This window comes from Acomys minous (assembly GCF_964271855.1).
Source record: "Acomys minous genome assembly, chromosome: 6".
NCBI classification, from domain to species: Eukaryota; Metazoa; Chordata; class Mammalia; order Rodentia; family Muridae; genus Acomys; species Acomys minous.
This window is the reverse complement of record NC_140487.1, coordinates 75,894,886-75,911,113: the sequence shown is the minus strand read 5'-3', so window position 1 is coordinate 75,911,113 and position 16,228 is coordinate 75,894,886. Positions and strand designations below refer to the sequence as shown.

General features: G+C 46.4%; 1 protein-coding gene and 1 long non-coding RNA gene across 7 annotated transcripts in view; one reads left to right on the top strand and one right to left on the bottom strand.

Moving 5' to 3' along the window:
• Positions 1-16,228, bottom strand: part of LOC311600108 — a 48,183-nt gene that overhangs the window by 6,485 nt on the left and 25,470 nt on the right. Inside the window, exons 3-4 of the long non-coding RNA XR_014780146.1 lie at positions 13,831-14,919; positions 7,097-8,186 (exon numbers count right to left, since the gene is read on the bottom strand). This is a non-coding gene — a long non-coding RNA (uncharacterized lncRNA). The remainder of the gene's footprint in view (positions 1-7,096; positions 8,187-13,830; positions 14,920-16,228) is intronic.
• The window catches only part of LOC311600101 (uncharacterized protein), a 170,813-nt gene that overhangs the window by 139,200 nt on the left and 15,385 nt on the right, over positions 1-16,228 (top strand). The window contains exons 8-9 of one of the 6 annotated variants that reach the window (XR_014780132.1): positions 7,204-8,327; positions 10,054-10,142. The exons of the other annotated variants lie outside the window; for them this stretch is intronic. The gene's annotated coding sequence lies outside the window, so the exon portion shown is untranslated. The remainder of the gene's footprint in view (positions 1-7,203; positions 8,328-10,053; positions 10,143-16,228) is intronic. 6 annotated transcript variants of the gene reach the window in all.

The window sequence follows — 16,228 nt, the reverse complement described above, 5'->3', positions numbered from 1 at the left end:
TGGCCCACCTCGGCAGGGAAGGCATGGCAGCAGCTGCACCGTGGCTGCTGCATCTGCAGTCAGGAGTGGCAATGGGTTGTTTGCTTTCAACCCTTTCAAACTCTGCTTCTCCTTGGCAGCAGCTGCTGGGCTGGCACTGCCCACATTTAGGGCAGGTCTCCCACTTTAAACCTTTCTGGAAACATCACACACCTGTCTAGAAATTTGTCTCCTGGATAGTTCTAAATTTAGTCAAGTTGATAGTGAAGATTACTTATCACACATGCCCGTAGTGCCAGACAGTGGGAGATAGAAGCAGGAGGATTACAAGTTGGAAGGCAACATAGACTACATAGTGAGTTCCAGACCAACCTGGGCTACCTAGAGAGCCTGTCTTAGGAAAGGAAGGAAGGGAGGGAGGGAATCACAGTCTGTCTAGTTGAACAGGCTGCCCTGCACATCACACAAAACTGTGTCATTAGAGAGAAGAGCGCCTGGTGTAGTGGGATTAGGAACATGAGGGCCTCAGCTTGTCCAAACAAGGAAGTGTCATGAAGGAAGCCACACGTGGCCTGATGTTTGGCGGGAAGGAGCCTTTCCTAAGGAAACAAAGCAGGATCCTCCGTGATTGTGCCCTTCTCCCTCTACAGTATGACACTGAAGGGACGGTGGGAAGGAGCCTAACCAGTTTTTAATTTCCAACACTAGGTGAGGCCCAAGGTCAGGTCTCACTAAGGGACTGTGGGCAGAAGTGTGTGTCCACGTCCTCACCAGGCTGGGAAGTGTCTGTGCCTCTGCACCATTTTCTTTCCCAGTTGTCATGAGCTGGGAATGAAGAACTCTGAAGCAAAGCTGTGAAACAGACTTGACCTGGGGGGACTCTTAGATGACACAGGAACAACCTTTTGTTTTGTTAATCTAACGATGTATTACAGCCTGCTTGATACAGCAGCAAGCTCTGCCTTTATTAGTACAAGACATTCTAGCAAAGAAAGCAGTACCAGTAAGCACTTGAAAGCGTGGCTGGCACACGGAGCATGCTCAGTATTGCACCAAGGCCACGAGTGTAGTGACAGCAGAGCAGGTGACTGGCTGGAGTGAGGTGGTGTGCCGGGATAAACAGCCATGTCCTAGTCACAAGGAATTCTGAATACCACCCTGGAGGTTTATCTTCAGTCACGTGTAAGGGAGGCCACTGAGGAATACAAAGAGGAGAGTGGCGTGGCTTCTGGAATAGTGGAATCTCTGTGAAACGCTCTGTGAAACCAAATGGAAGGTGCTGGTCCAAAGATGAACAACAGCAGGATTTTAGAACCAGAAAGCCTCATAGTCTGGGTCAAGTCTCATTTAACAAGTCAGGCCCGGAAGCACCATTGCCAAGATCACCGAGTGCCAAGATCACCCAGCTAAATGTCGGCAGAGCCCGGGCTTGGAAGGAGAACTGCCTTGTCACCAGCCCTGCACATGGCTCCTCCCCCCTGTACCACAGTGCTTCAAAGCAGCGGAGCCCAGCTGCTCTGCCTGTGTTTTGGGTTCCCTAATGAAGACATTAGGGATTTAGAGGCAGAACATTTTCCATGGAAGGCCATCTTTTCTGTAATTCCTCATCTGGCTTGAACCACTATTTTGGAAAAGTGCCATTTTTCAACATCAGATTTCCCTAGGGGACAATGGTGGATGTGCTTAGTGGCCTGCGGGGTGCCCTTGTACTTTCTGAGTTTTTGTTGGGAAGATGAAACAAAAGTAGCTGTGGTTTGAGATCCTGTAAACACTGCCTTGTCCCTTGGCAGCTGGGTATCTTCTGGCTCACACAAAATAAGGACTGTGGTCCAGCTGGCCAGCTGACCGTCTTTAGGGGTCAGTCAAACGTCTTCTTTGCTTGTCTGTTTACAAAGCCAGCCAGCTAAATTTTAGTATCACTTTCTGCTCATCAACTCACTCTGACTTTTATGTATGGTTAGATGAATCCACTATTTGTTTAAGTTATTTTCAGCCCGTTTGCAGTAGGATGTACATTCGTTTCTTAATAGCAAGCTGTAGTTAAGGGAGAGTTGTTCCGATGCCAGCCAGAGATGTACGGTATTGTCCAGCGTAAGCAGGACTGGCTGGTACTGAGCTGTTCCACAGCTGGGCAGCTGGAGAGCCCCGACTGAAGAACAGAAGAGGTGAGGTAACCGGCCAAAGGCTCACACAGAGGAGTGCGGTCTCTCACCACCAACCCCAGTGCTCCCGAGATGGAGGGTCACCATGAGTTCGAGTCTAGCCTGAGCTACATAATGAGTTCCAGGTCAGACTAGGCTACAGAGTAAGATTCTGCCTCAAAGGAGCAAAAAGGATGTCTGAGACATCGGGGGGAAGTTATGTTTCTTAATGTGTAGTGTTTTCTAGTCCACAGTTTTAAAAGCAGTGGGCGTCTTGCCACTCAGTTGCCTTGTCTTCACTTTCCGGCACGCTTGACAGCTTAGTTGGTTGTTAGTGAAGGCACAGCATAGCTAGGTGTTAAGGAACATGGGGCTGTTGCCACATCGGGAGCCACAGACAAGCGCTGGAGCATTAGAAGTGCTTGGTCTGTCAAGTTAGATGGATGCTCACCACTCGCTAACTATGAGACCTTACACAAATTTCTTAATTTCTCCGAGCTTTTATTTCCCTGTTTGTGATGGGGGAGGTAACACGTGTGGCTGTGGGGTGAGATGGGTCATCAGGCCAACTCAACTGGCCTGAGAGATGGCCAGCAAGCCTCTGGGCGTGTCAGTGAGGGAGTTCCTATAGGCAGTTTAGATCAGGAAGGTGCTGACTGAATCTAATGGTTTAACCCATTAAGGGCTTTGAACTGGTTATCAGATGGTGGAACTGTGGGAGGTGGCACTGTGTCTGGAGAAGCAAGCTACTGTGGATGTACCTTTGAGGGCGTGTCTTGGCCCTAGCCCCCCCCCCCTCTGCTTCCCGGCTGTTGCAGAATGGTCCAGCTTTCTTCTCCACCTTCTCCCTCTGTGGTGTTCTGCCTCTCCCTGGCTCAGAAAGGGGAGAGATGGTTGAGCCTGGGCTGAGACCTCTGAAACCGTGAGCAGAACATATGGTTCTCTCCTTAGATGGTTTCTCAGGTATCATGTCACAGTGATGAAAAAGCTAACACATGGGTATTGAATGCACCAACACAAGGATGTTCACTTCGTGGTGGGATATGTTGTTTCCTTTTTGAGATGCTGAGATGTCATTAGTAGCATTTCTTTACCCAAGCTCCAAACAAAGAGTGAGCAGATAGTGACCACAATATCACTTTTATCTTAGTTCAAGTTGTGATAGGAACATGTCAAAGACCAGGTGCATAGTAAGTAAATTCTTATTTTTCACAATCGCAACCGCTGGAAGTCCAAGTCGGGGTACTAGCTTGAGCAGGTTCTGGTGAGCGTCCTTCCAGGCCACTGTAGGACACTAACTGCTGGCTTCCCTTACATCTTCTCATGGGATGGAAAGAGTCTTTTGTAGGGGCACAGATGCCATTCATGAGGGCTCCGTTCTCACGACTGAATCGCTTCCCGTGGACCCGGGAGGTCTTCTAACACCACCTGTGGTGGGTTGAATGAGAAATATCTCCCTAGACTCGCATATTTGAACACCAGGCTCCAGGTCGTTGCTGTTTGGAACAGTTATGGAGCCTTGGGAGGTAAATGAAGGTAATTATTATCTTCCCGTATATGGAGAAAATATGAGCAGCCAGCTTTCTGCTCCTGTGTCCATACGGAGCCTTCCCAGCTGTCATGCACCCTCTAGCTCTCTGGAACCAAAAGCCAAAAGAAACTCTCCAGGTTGCTTTTGGTCATGATATTTTATCACAGCAACAGAAAGTAACTGATATACTATCCCTTGGCTGGGGAAGTAGACGTGGGGTGAGAGTAGCACATCAGCGCTAAGGACTGGGAGGGAGATGCTAGTCAGCTCCTATTACCTATGACCAGCCTTGATTATTGATGAAGATCTCGATCGTGAGATCTAATAGGAATGCCATAACAACTGACGGAGACAGGCTCGTGCAAGCTGCGCTTGGAAGCTGGGTTAGGAAGAAGACCTTGCTTTGGAGGAGACAGAGGCCTGGCGATGGCCTTACTGTGAGCAGACAGACAGAAACGAGGGGAGGGAAACAGAGGTTGGCTAAGGATGGAGTCTGCCTGATGGAGTTGCTTAACTGCAGAGGAGGACCAGGAAGGAAGGTAGGAGGAGCCCAGAAAGTCACATCACAGAGAAGAAAACTCCAGAAGCACTTCCGCCAACACTCTTCCCCCCCCCCCCATTTCCTGCTTATCATGTTGTGGCTTGTGGAAGCCACAGGTGCGAGGGCAGCTTCAGGGTCCAAGAGGTTGGGAGCAAGGTATGTGGGAAGGGTGAAAGGCTGTGTTGGGTCATTGGTTAAGAAAAGTGTGGGTCGGGGCTGGAGAGATGGTTCAGAGGTTAAGAACACTGCCTGTTCTTCCAGAGATCCTGAGTTCAATTCCCAGCAACCACATGGTGGCTCACAGCCATCTACAATGTGATTTGATGCCCTCTTATGGCCTGCAGGTGTACATACAGGCAGAGCACTGTATACAAATAAGTAGATTTAAAAAAAAAGAAAAGAAAAGAAAAAGAAAAGTGTGGGCAACTTTGACTCCAGAAAGAAGAGTCTTAGGTCAGAGGCAGAGCAGAGGTCTGAAGGGAAGGGAAGCTCAGAGACTGATTCTAAACTGCAGGTAGCATTCCCAGCCCCATAAAGCAGGGAGAAGAGGCCACAGGGTTCTGATGGGTTTGGCTGTGCCTCAGGAGCTCGTGTGTCCTGGAGATGGATGCCATTTGAGGCACTGGGTTACATACACTCATCCCCCGCTCCCAATCTTTAAAACGTGAGCTCATTTTGTGCTTATAAAACTCACACATGCTCAACATGAAGAATCCAGAAATGCAGAGGAATATAAAGATGAAAGCAGAGGTCACCCATAATCCCCTCACAAGGAAAAGCTGATGTTAACATTGCCTTATTTCTAGTCAGTCTCTCTCTTATGTGCGCGATTACATAGGTAAGGTGGTCCTGTCTATGCAGTTTAATTTTGCATGCTCATTTTTTTACTTAAGTGATAATATAATCATTTCTCCATGTTATTAAAGGTTCTCTGTAATTAAGCATCATTTAAAATGACATTTCCCCCTCATTTTAAGCACATCTGGATCAATTTCTACCAATTAGTGAAAATCCCTAGAGAGACCTTCTTTTGGGGGTGGTGAATAGGGTGCTCCCAAAGGTGAGGGCTTTTCAGAACCTGTGCACCATAGCCACCGTGAAGGATGTCCTCTCACAAAGCTTTTTCACATTACCAACCCCGACACCAGGGAGGAGCAGAGGGAGACACCACATACCTTCTCTGTGAAAAGCCAAAACGTTGAAGCCTCTGGGTTCACCTCTCGCACAGGGGAAGGAAGAACGCTGTGCCTTTCCTACCTACCACATCCCTGTTTGATATCCAAAAGTACCGCCGTGGTAGTCCAGAGGGCCGCCTGAGAACACTCCATAGAGCGGTTCATTTGAGTAAGAGAAATTGCTCATGGTTCCAGAAGCTGCCAGTCCAAGACCAGTGTTTCCAATTGAGCTTTTTCCTACGTTCTGGTTGAACCCCTGCACGGGGGGGGGGGGGGGGGGGAACCTGCCTTTTTATTTGTTTTGGGGTGCTGGGACTCTAAACCCTGGTCCCTGCACATGGAAGGCAAGTGCTCTGCCATGGAGTTCAGCTCTGACCATGACTATCCTCTTTGGATAAGACCCCACCCTAAAGGCCGCATTTTAGTTGAACTATCTCTTGAAAACGCTTATCTCCACATAGTGCTGTTTTTTGAGGTGCCAGGGGTTTGGACTTTAACATGTATTAGCTTGTGGGTACACAGCTCAGCCCTTAAACAGCATAGTTCTTTTACAAATTGTGAGTCCTTGGGGTCTCTGGGCTTAAGAAAACATAGCCATGACACATGCTGGTAAACAAATATGCGCCTCCCAGAAAACAGTGCTGTTAAGACTGAACATCACCGAGCGGGGGTGGGGGGGTGGGGGGGTGGCGGCACACGCCTTTAATCCCAGCACTCGGGAGGCAGAGGCAGGTGGATTGCTGTGAGTTCAAGGCTAGCCTGGTCTACAAAGTGAGTCTAGGACAGCCAACGCTACACAGAGAAACCCTGTCTCGAAAAAACAAAAACAAAGACTCTACATCACCAGTGCTATCAGGAACCAGCACTTTCCCAGCATCCAATAGGTCATCAGCTGCACAGGCAGCAGTTTCCGGAAAGACAGATGCCTCCCTCAGTCCTCAGGGAAAGTCATGCAGTCATTCTGTGATTGGGGCCCAGGAGGGCGAGGAAGAGTCTGCTGAGGTCTGAGAGAAGAGTCATCTACACTACATTCTCTTAAAAGCCAGGCTTCTCAAAGAGTATGTTTATTTTCATTTTTTAAAAGATTTATTTATTTATTTATTTATTTATTTATTTCATACACAGTGTTCTGCCTGCATATATGCCTGCATGCCAGAAGAGGGCAATAGATCACATTATATATGTGGTTGCTGGGAATTGAACTCAGGAACTCTGGAAGAACAGTCAGTGCTCTCAACCTCTGAGCCATCTCTCCAGCCCTTATTTTCATTTTTATGCATATTTTTCTGTATCTAGACTCTAGTGTTCAATATCTTTATATCTATATAGCTATATCTATATGGTCATTTATTATAGTGTATTTGCTGGGTTTTGTTTTTTTGTTTTTCAGGACAAGATCTCTCTCTGTGTAGCCTTGGCTGTCCTAGACTTGCTTTGTAGACCAGACTGGCCTCAAACTCACAGCGATCCACCTGCCTCTGCCTCCTGAGGGCTGGGATTAAAGGTATGTGCCACCACGCCCAGTTTTACAGTATATTTGCAATTGCATCTCATAGGTATTTATTTCGTTTTTCTCTCTAGCCAAAAGTACATTTTGAAATTTAAAACTGAGGCCTCTTAGGACATTTTCCCCACCAAGTTCTAAATTTTGCGAAGACAGCTATAGTAGGTTATGTCTTTCTCATAACATTCCAAGTTTCTTCTTTATCAGAAGATGGTACCCCCTTACCTTGCTGTCTTCAGCCAGTGAAATGCAGGTGATGGAAACGAGGTGCATCCATGTGGGGCAGCCTCACTTGCTGTCTTTCTGTTCCCTTTTTGTGTTTTGGATAACAGCTGCTCCCTCGGTGCGGGCCTCAGAGTGAAGACAAGCATCACGGCGGACTTCTGATGGGCCAGACGCACGACTGACTCGTCAGCTGATGCTATAAGGCATTGAGGTTTTCAGGGTCACTTGTTCCTGGATCATAACCATAATTTTCCTGATGGATATGCCACTGTACCATATCATTTCTTTCACAACAGTCAGTCAAAGGTAGCTTCCCGAGCTGAGACTCTCCCCGACTTTTAGTGAGAGGCACTGCGAAAGCCCAAGCCTCGGCATGGATGCTGAGCAGTAGGTAGAAGTCACTTGCCATCTGCATGACCTGTTTCTGCACGCCACGGCACCCCTCATCTGTTTCACGGTCCCATTCACTCCCAGCTTTTATAAGCCACCAAGGAAGGTCAAACATCAAGCGGCTATTGTATTTGTACTCAATGGGCATTCACTAAGTTCTTGTGGACTATTAGACATGTGGATAAAAAGTTAGTACATTATTATCAACAGATAAAAGATCTGCCCAATCTCTCTTTCACTTAAGAGATGGCATTGTTACTTGGTATTCCTCTGTCTCTTTTCCTTTTTCATTGTTTTCTTTACAAATGAGTTAACCCCAGTAACAATTACAGCTATTGGCCTGGCATGGATCTGAATGGAAGAGAATAGTTCCATTATGCCATACATTCAATTTCCAGACCCCAAGTTCCCTGAAAGAAAGAAACAATGTAATACCTGTGGTTGTTACTCATTGACTTCCTTTAAAGAGGAACAAATCCTGACAGCCTTGAACTCAAAGCTTGTCCACCCCTGAAGAAGGGACTCAATCATTCATTTTCCAGTGAAATGGCTCAGTTTGGGTGCGTGCTGCCATCATGTGGACCATCTCAATGAGAGGCGGCATAAGAGTCATCGCTGTTCACCTTTATCTAATGTCTGTAATGACCCGCATGCACTGTTTTCCATGGGCTAAGTGCAATTATTATTATGCTGTTTGTCACTAGAAAAATGAAGATTGAGAGAGGTTAAGGGAAGCTTGGTGATTGGCCACCTTCTGTTCATGCAGCATGCAATAAATACTACTGAATGCTGACTGTATGCCCGGCACTGGCAATGACAAGTGGCTGCGGTAACCACGCAGGTAAGGTCCCCTGCTCTCACAGAGCTTATAGTCTAGTGAGAAGACATAAACAAGGAGCCTGTAAAGTAAGAGACAAGATGGTTTCAGGTTGTGACTAATGCTACAGGAAAAGCAAAACAGGGTGGCTGATAACTGTAGTAGTGACTTTTCTATGGCTATGAAACAACACCATGAGCAGGGCAACTTACAAAGGACAGTATTTAATTGAGCTTTATGGTTTCAGAGGGTGAGTCCATGATGGTTTCAGCCAAGGCATGGTGGCGGCTGAAGCCAGCTGACTGCTCACATCTTGATCTGCAAGCAAGGGCCAGAGACTACACTGGGAATGGCAGTCGACTTGAAACCTCACGGCCAGAGCCTGCCCCCGGGGGACATAACTTCTTTCAGCAAGACCACACCTCCTAATCCTTCCTGAACAGCCACCAACTAAGAACCAAATACTCAAGTACCCAAAATTTATGGGGGACACATCATTCAAGCCACCACAATAATAATAAGTAGGAATGGGGACAATCACACACAGTGGATGAGGGATGCCGGAGAACTAAATCATGAGAAGCCAATTGTGATGGTCCCTATAGGCTCAGGTGTTTGAATACTTGGTCCCCTAAGTTGGTGGCCCTGCTTGGGTAGGTTTAGGAGGTGTGGCCTTTCTGGAGGAAGTATGTCATTGGGGTGGGCGAGGGGTGGTGTTGAGATTTCAAAGCCACAAGCCATTCATTCCCAGTTTGCGCCATCTGCTTTCTGCTCGCAGTTGGGGATATGAGCTGTTGTCCATGTTGGCACCTGTGCCATGATCCCCTGTCATAGGATTCTTAGTCCTTTGGAACTCTAAACCCAAGGAAACTGTCTTCTACAAGCTGTCTTGGTGATGATGTTTCATCATAGCAACAGCAGAGGAGCCAGCACAGTGAGAGTACAGACGCTCAGTGAGACAGGAAATGCCCAGGCCCTAAGGGGAAGGAACGTAATAAACTCAGCAAGAGTAATTGAGCTAGAATGCAAAACGGGGTTATCTAGTTTTCACTTCTTTTATAGCTATTGAGGTATATATTTCACATACTATAAAAGCTGCCTATTTAAATAGACAGCTTAGTGTTTCAAAGCATTGTCACACTCACAGCTACTCAGTTCCAGAACATTTCCAGTGCCTCTGAAGAAGCTCCCTGCCCTCGGAGGGCCACCCATCTACTTTTGTGACTGGTTTCTTTCATTTAGCACAGTGATCTCAAGGTTTGCCTGTATTGTAGCACCTATCAGCATGTGTCTTTGCACGGTTAGACAGATTTTGTTTAGCCATTCTTCACTTTATAAACATGGGTTGTCTTTACTTTTCATTCATTATACATAATGCTGTTATGAGCATTTATACACAAGTATTTGTTTGGATACGCGTTTTGGTATATGTGTGCTTAGAAAAGAATTGCCCAGTAGCTGCGTAGCTCAGCATTTTGAGGAACTGCCGTATAGCTTTCCAAGTCACTGTTCCATTCTGTGTACTCAGTAGCATTATATGACAGTTGATATCTTCACTCACAGTGGGTATTGTCGTGGGCATTTTTGTGGGTGTGAAGACTGTATCTGGGATTTGATTTGTGCTTTCTTAATTGACTAATGGTGTTGAGCATCTGTCTGCATGCATAGATACAAACACAGGCCATGTGTATCTATTTTCTGATGTTTATTCAGATTTATTTATTTATTTATTTATTTATTTATTTTCCAGACAGGGTTTCTCTGTGTTATCCTTGGCTGTCCTGGACTCCGTAGACCAGTCTGACCTCAAACTCTGCCTCCTGAGTGCTGGGATTAAAGGTGTGTGTCACCATGCCCTCAGATTTCTTGTGGATTTTTATTTATTTATTTATTTATTTATTTATTTATTTTTCAATACAGGGTTTCTCTGTGTAGCATTGGCTGTCTTGGACTCATCCTGGCTGACCTCAAACTCACAGTGATCCGCCTGCTCCTCCTCCCCAGTGCTAGGATTACAGGAGTGTGCCACCACACCTGGCAATTGTTGATGTTTTACTTATTTTTTTTAATATATAATGAGTTCTGATGGGTTTCATGTTCTCTGAATATAAGGTCCTTGTCAGATATCTGGAAAGGCTTATCTTCCATTCCATAATTTGCCCTTTTATTATCTTGATGGCGTCCTTTGAAACACAAGTGTTTTATTATTATTATTCATATGTGTATATGTGTGAGTACCTCATGGTGCACACATGGAGGTCAGAGGACAGCTTTCGGGGCTCAGTTCTCTCTGTCCACCGTGTTCTAAGGACTGAAATGAGGTCATCCGAGCTGTCTTACTGGCCCATGAAACAGAAACATTTTACTTTTAGAATCCAATTGATTTTTTTTTTAACTTTGACACTTTTGTTTTGGTGATACAATTCCCTTACACCCCTGTTTCCTCTGGGGAGCTACTTATTTATTTGGCTGTGGACTGAACACAGGGCGTCCCACATCATCTACCACTGAGCTACATCTCCATCCCAGAAGGAACAGTTAGTTCTATGCCAGGCACAGTAGCACACACCTGCAGTCTCAGCACTCAGAAGGCAGAGGCAGGAGGATCGCCACAAATCCAGAGCCAGTCTCTTCCAAACGTGTCAGGCTACGCAGTAAGACACTAAGAAAGAAAGAATGAAAGAAAAGAAGAAAGGAATAAAGAAAGAAAGAAGAAATGTAAAGCTTTAACTATTACATTCAGGGCAGTGATTCACTTTGAATTAGTATCTTACTGATTTTTTTGTATTAGAGTACAAAACGGTGGGTTTCATGAAGGCATTTCCATACATATACGCTGTATTTTGCATAGTATTGCGAGGGAGAATAGTGCTGAAGAGAGCCCCGCTGTGCTCTTCAGCATGTAGACATTCAGCTGTCCTGGCACCATTTGTTTTTAACTGGGCCTATGCCACAAGTCCTGTAATCCCAGCCAATTGGGAGGCTGAGGAAGGAGAACTGTGAGTTCAAGGCCAGCCCAGGCTACAGAATGAGTTCAAGGCCAGCCTGGGTGATAAAAAGTGAAAACTGAGCGACAAGGGGACAGCTCCATGGTAGAGTGCTCACTTATCACGTGTGAGGTTCAAACCCCAGGACCAAAGACAAACAAACAAACAAACAACAAGCAGAAAAACAGCGTATTTCTCCTCTATTAAGTTGTTTTGGCACCTTGTCTGAAATTGGCCATAATGTCAATTCCATCTCCATACCATCATTTCTCCCCCTGCCCCCACCTGCTTGGTTTTTCTAGTGTAGCCCTGGCTGTCCTGGAACTCACCCTGTAGCCCAGGCTAGCCTCGAATTCACAGAGATCTGCCTGCCTCTGGCTCCTGAGTGCTGGGATTAAAGGTGTGTGCCACCGCTTCCTGGCTATACCATCAATTCTTTGGTGGTCTCTATAGGTGCCCTCATACCTTATATCAGATTACTGTAGGTTTTGAAACTGGGAAATACTCATCTTCCATCTCCGTTCTTTTTCAAGGATGCTGTGCCTATTGTGAGCTATGACTTCCATATGACTTTTCAACCAGCTTGTCAATTTTTGCCAAAGATGTTGGGATTTTGCTAGGGATTATACTGGATGTCGCTGCTAGCTTATAAAAATACAGTTGATTCTGCGCATTTATTTTGTACCTTAACACATTTCTGAACTTGATGTGTTCTTAAATACGGCTGCTTGCTCTCTGAGGCCTGTGTTAAACACTATAGAAAATACAAAGATGTCCTAAGGTGCTTATAGCATAGGTTAAGCTTACTGGATAAACAGGAGCCATGTTAGGAACAAACCAGGAAGTGCATACTTGCCAGATGAGGACCACGGAGAGCAGAAGACACTTCAAGGCCGGAGAAGGCAGGAAGAGCCTGGCAGGAAGGTGAGGAAGAGTCGGAGGCTTGCTCTGCCCTCCTTCCCTGCTCTCTGCCTCCTTTCTTCCTTTCATGTTTGCTTTATTTTCACCTGCCCAATTTCTTTGGAAACACTGGCAGAATATAACCAGAGGTGGCTGCCATTTCTCAAGCCTGGCTGATCCTCAGAATTTCTTGGAAAGTCTTTTGAAACACAGATCCCAGGCTCCCTGCTGCAGAGCTGCTGTGTCATGCTGTCAAATGATGGGGCGCAGGAGGATAACCACATTACCATTTTTATCTAATTTTCTGCCCATCTTGGGAGTTTCTGGGTATGATTATAATTATGTCCACATGTGGCTCAACATCTATCCTTCCCCCACTGTATCTTTGATTGTTTTTAGGACACTCTGAAGCTCAGAAGGTCACAGGGGCAGCTGGATAAGACAGCATAAGTGAACCAGTGTGACTTTTCCACTAATGAAAGGCACATCAATTGCACACCTTTCCAAGAGGGCTCATTGGCACCTATGTTTATGGAGATGACTCACTATATAAAAAAAATGCTTGTTTTTCATAAGTAAGAATTCTGAGGATCTTATAAGAGCCTTTTGCTATGCTGGCCACATTTGTCAGAGTCACTTGTAGGATATAAATCCATTATCCAGGATCTTTTGGGGTTTTTTTTGTTTTAGTTTTTCAAGACAGGGTTTCTCTGTGTAGCCTTGACTGTCCTGGACTCACTTTGTAGACCAGGCTGGCCTCGAACTCACAGAGATCTGTCTGCCTCTGCCTCCTGAGTGCTGGGACTAAAGGCATGCACCACCATCCCTGGCCCTTTCATAGTTTTTTTAAAAAGAAAGTATCTAGTTTCCAGAGTCCTTTTCATCTCAACTTTCCCCAGAAGTAACTGATCTTTTAAAAATACTTTTAACTACACTAAATGTTGGCATGGAATGTTAATCAAGTATGTAAGTAGTATGTGTATTTTCCTATAGCCTTTTTCTCACCATCATGACTTTGAGATGTATGTATCTGACAGTAATAGAACTATTCTGTTCATTATAACGTGATAGTACTGTACTATGGATTGTTGAAACGCTGTTGTCCTGCTGGGTAACTGTTTTAGACCCTAGTCTCCCCTTAGTAGAATTCATGTCAATAGTTTTGTTGTTGCTTTGAGGTTTTTTGAGATTTCAGGTCTTTATGTCACCCACATCCTTGTGTACGTCTCCTGAGAAACATGTGGCAGTTCGTCTGGGGGTATAAATTAGGATGGAAATTTCCCGAAACGGATCTGCACTTTCGACTTTACCAAGTGGCTTTCAAAGCTATTCTGACCATTAGGTGGACCATTTTTTTCTCTCTCTCTCTCATCAATAACTTATGAGAATGTCTCTTGCTCCCACATTGAGAACCAATATCACCAAGTTTATAAATTCAACACCAGGCTGGAGGGATTGCTCAGTGGGAGAGGTGCTTGCCACCAACGGATGGCCTGAGTTCGATGCCCCAGCCCCACAAAGTAAGAGGCGAGGACTGACTCCCTCAGGTTGTCCTCTGACCTCTACATCCATGCTTCGGCCCACACACACTAAATAAATACATGTAAAATATTTTAAATTATTAGAAAGTAAATATCTACCTGGGGCTTTCTCTCGTCGATTCCGAGAGAGGTGGCTTAAGAGAACGGTTGGGAACGGGGTTTGGATGTTTAAGCAACTGAGATCCTCTCTGTACTGCGCATGCTTATGTTCGACAGTCTAACACACCGGCAGGTGCTGGTTGGTTACCTTTACGTCACGGTGACCACAGGCCTGACAGCATCAGTTTAAGGGAGGAAGGGCTTACATTGGTTCCTGGTTTCAGGCAGCATGGTCCATGGTGGAGGGGAGACGGTGGCGTTGCGGTGGTTTGGTGTTTGGGAGATTATTCACGCTGTGGCTGGCAGGAAGCAGAGAGCTCGATGGAAATGGGGCTAGGCTGTAACCCGCAAACTCCCACCCTCAATGACTCACCTCGGCCAGTCACATCTCCTGCCACACAGTTTGACAGTCTCCTAAAGCAGCGCTACCAGCTGGCACCAAGTCTTAACACGTGAGCCATGAGCCAGAGAACTCACGTTGCAACTGTCGTAAGAAACCTCTCCGTCTTTGGTTGGGCGTGTCTCTTGGCCCTGCTTGGGTTGTTTAAGAAGGTTTGCTCAACAAACCTTGCAGATATATTTTTGGTTTTCTCTTTCCAGTTTTTTGTTTTGTTTTGTTTGTTTGTTTGTTTTTTAATTTGAGACAGGGTGGTGTAGACACTGCCATCCTCCTGCCTCACCCCTTCAAAGAGCTGGGGTTCTGGATGTGCACCACAACCAGGCACTGCATTATTTGAATAATGCAGCAGGATGTGTCTATCAGTCCACAGGGTGGTACTTAAAGCTCTACCTTTGCCAGCTGCATCGCCAGGAGGTGGTCCCTTTCTGGATGCTCTGGATCCGTGTCAATGCTTAGGGCAGGATGCAAGTCAGAGATGCCTGCCAGCCTGTTGGGTGGTGTCTGTCGTTGTGTGGCTTTTTCAAAGCCGGAGGAATCTGAGAAGCAAGCGAGAGGAATGATGCATGGAAACAAAGGCAGCGGAAAGAGTGACCAGCCAGCAGGCTCCGGCAGGCGAGAACGCTCTGTCCCTGTTATTGCTGCTTCATGAAAATGCCGCAGGCCTTCTGGCAGGGTCTGCAAGGTAGAGGCTTCCTGGGAAAACAAAGACAGGGATGCAGACTGGGAGGCTGGGATTCTAGCTTCCCGTTTCCCTGTGGATGCTCCACGGTGAGGAGCGGGACCCCTGTGGCCCTCGGTAGGAATCTGCTGGCCTCTCCTCTGCCCTGGCTGCTTTCCCCGAGAGGTTTTTCCCTCCCACTCACAAGGAGCAAGATCTGGTCTCAGAGGCCTAGCAGGGCTGGTCGGGAGAGAGGCTGGGTGGTGCCTGCCTCTCAGTAGAGGGAGCTGAAGGTCAGCGGGAGGGGGGGATGGGGGGAGGCAGAGGGGCCCTCCATCCTAGTCAAGGCGTGTTTGTTGCAAAACAGCGTCTCTGGTTGGGGTGTTCTCATTCCCTCCTGCCTTCTAATGGGCTCTCAAGGACCCGCTGCACACACTGGGGCAGCCTCTGTTGCGTTTTCAGAAACCAGGAAAGGGAAGGGGCTTCCATTTCTTCTCCTTGGGTGGATTCTGGGCTCACCGGAAGTCAACCTCCATGTTCCCTCCTCAGTCTCCTTTCTTTGACCTATAAAATGCCCGATTGCAAAGAAGAGACGTAGCCCACATTCTCTTCTTGTGGTAAAAAGTGCCTGTAAGGACAATGTGTAAAAAATAGGCCTTTGCGGATACAATGGGACCGAACAGGGTGTGGCTTGCTTGGCAACTGCACAGGCAGTTGTTTCTTTTGGTCTTGGAATGCCCCAGACTTTGCCTCTGCCTGATGAAATCCCAGAAAAAAAACTAGCTTGAAAGTGGCTCCTTGGGAGACTCTTGTCTAGAGTTAATCCTTCCTTTCTTTCTGATCCCCCTAGCATTTCACATTATAAAAAGCTTTCATTGGGGCTGAGGGGGAAGGGGCTTGGCTCAGTCAGTGAAGGGCTTGTTGCACAAGCATGAGGAACCAGGTTCGAATCTCCAGAGCCCATGTAGAAAGCACCTAGAATCCCAGCACCGTGGAAGTGGAGACAGGAAGACAGGAAGATCCCTGTGACTTGCCAGCATCACAGTCTATCTCTAGGATCAGTAATCCTCTTCCTCTCTCACACACATAACACATACCAAAATAGAGGTGGAAAAGTGATGAGAAAGACCCCTGACACCCTTCTGCATATATGGACATGCACACATACTCACAGGTGTGCACACATTCATCATATTTTGTCATAATTGCTTATTAGGGATTGTGCCTTATCCTATTTCCTCAGCATCTATAGACTGTGTTTTTGCATCCTAGTTCATTATTAAGTGTTTATTATATGACACAAGGTCTCTTGGCCCTTGTATTTCAGTCTCAAGTTTTTC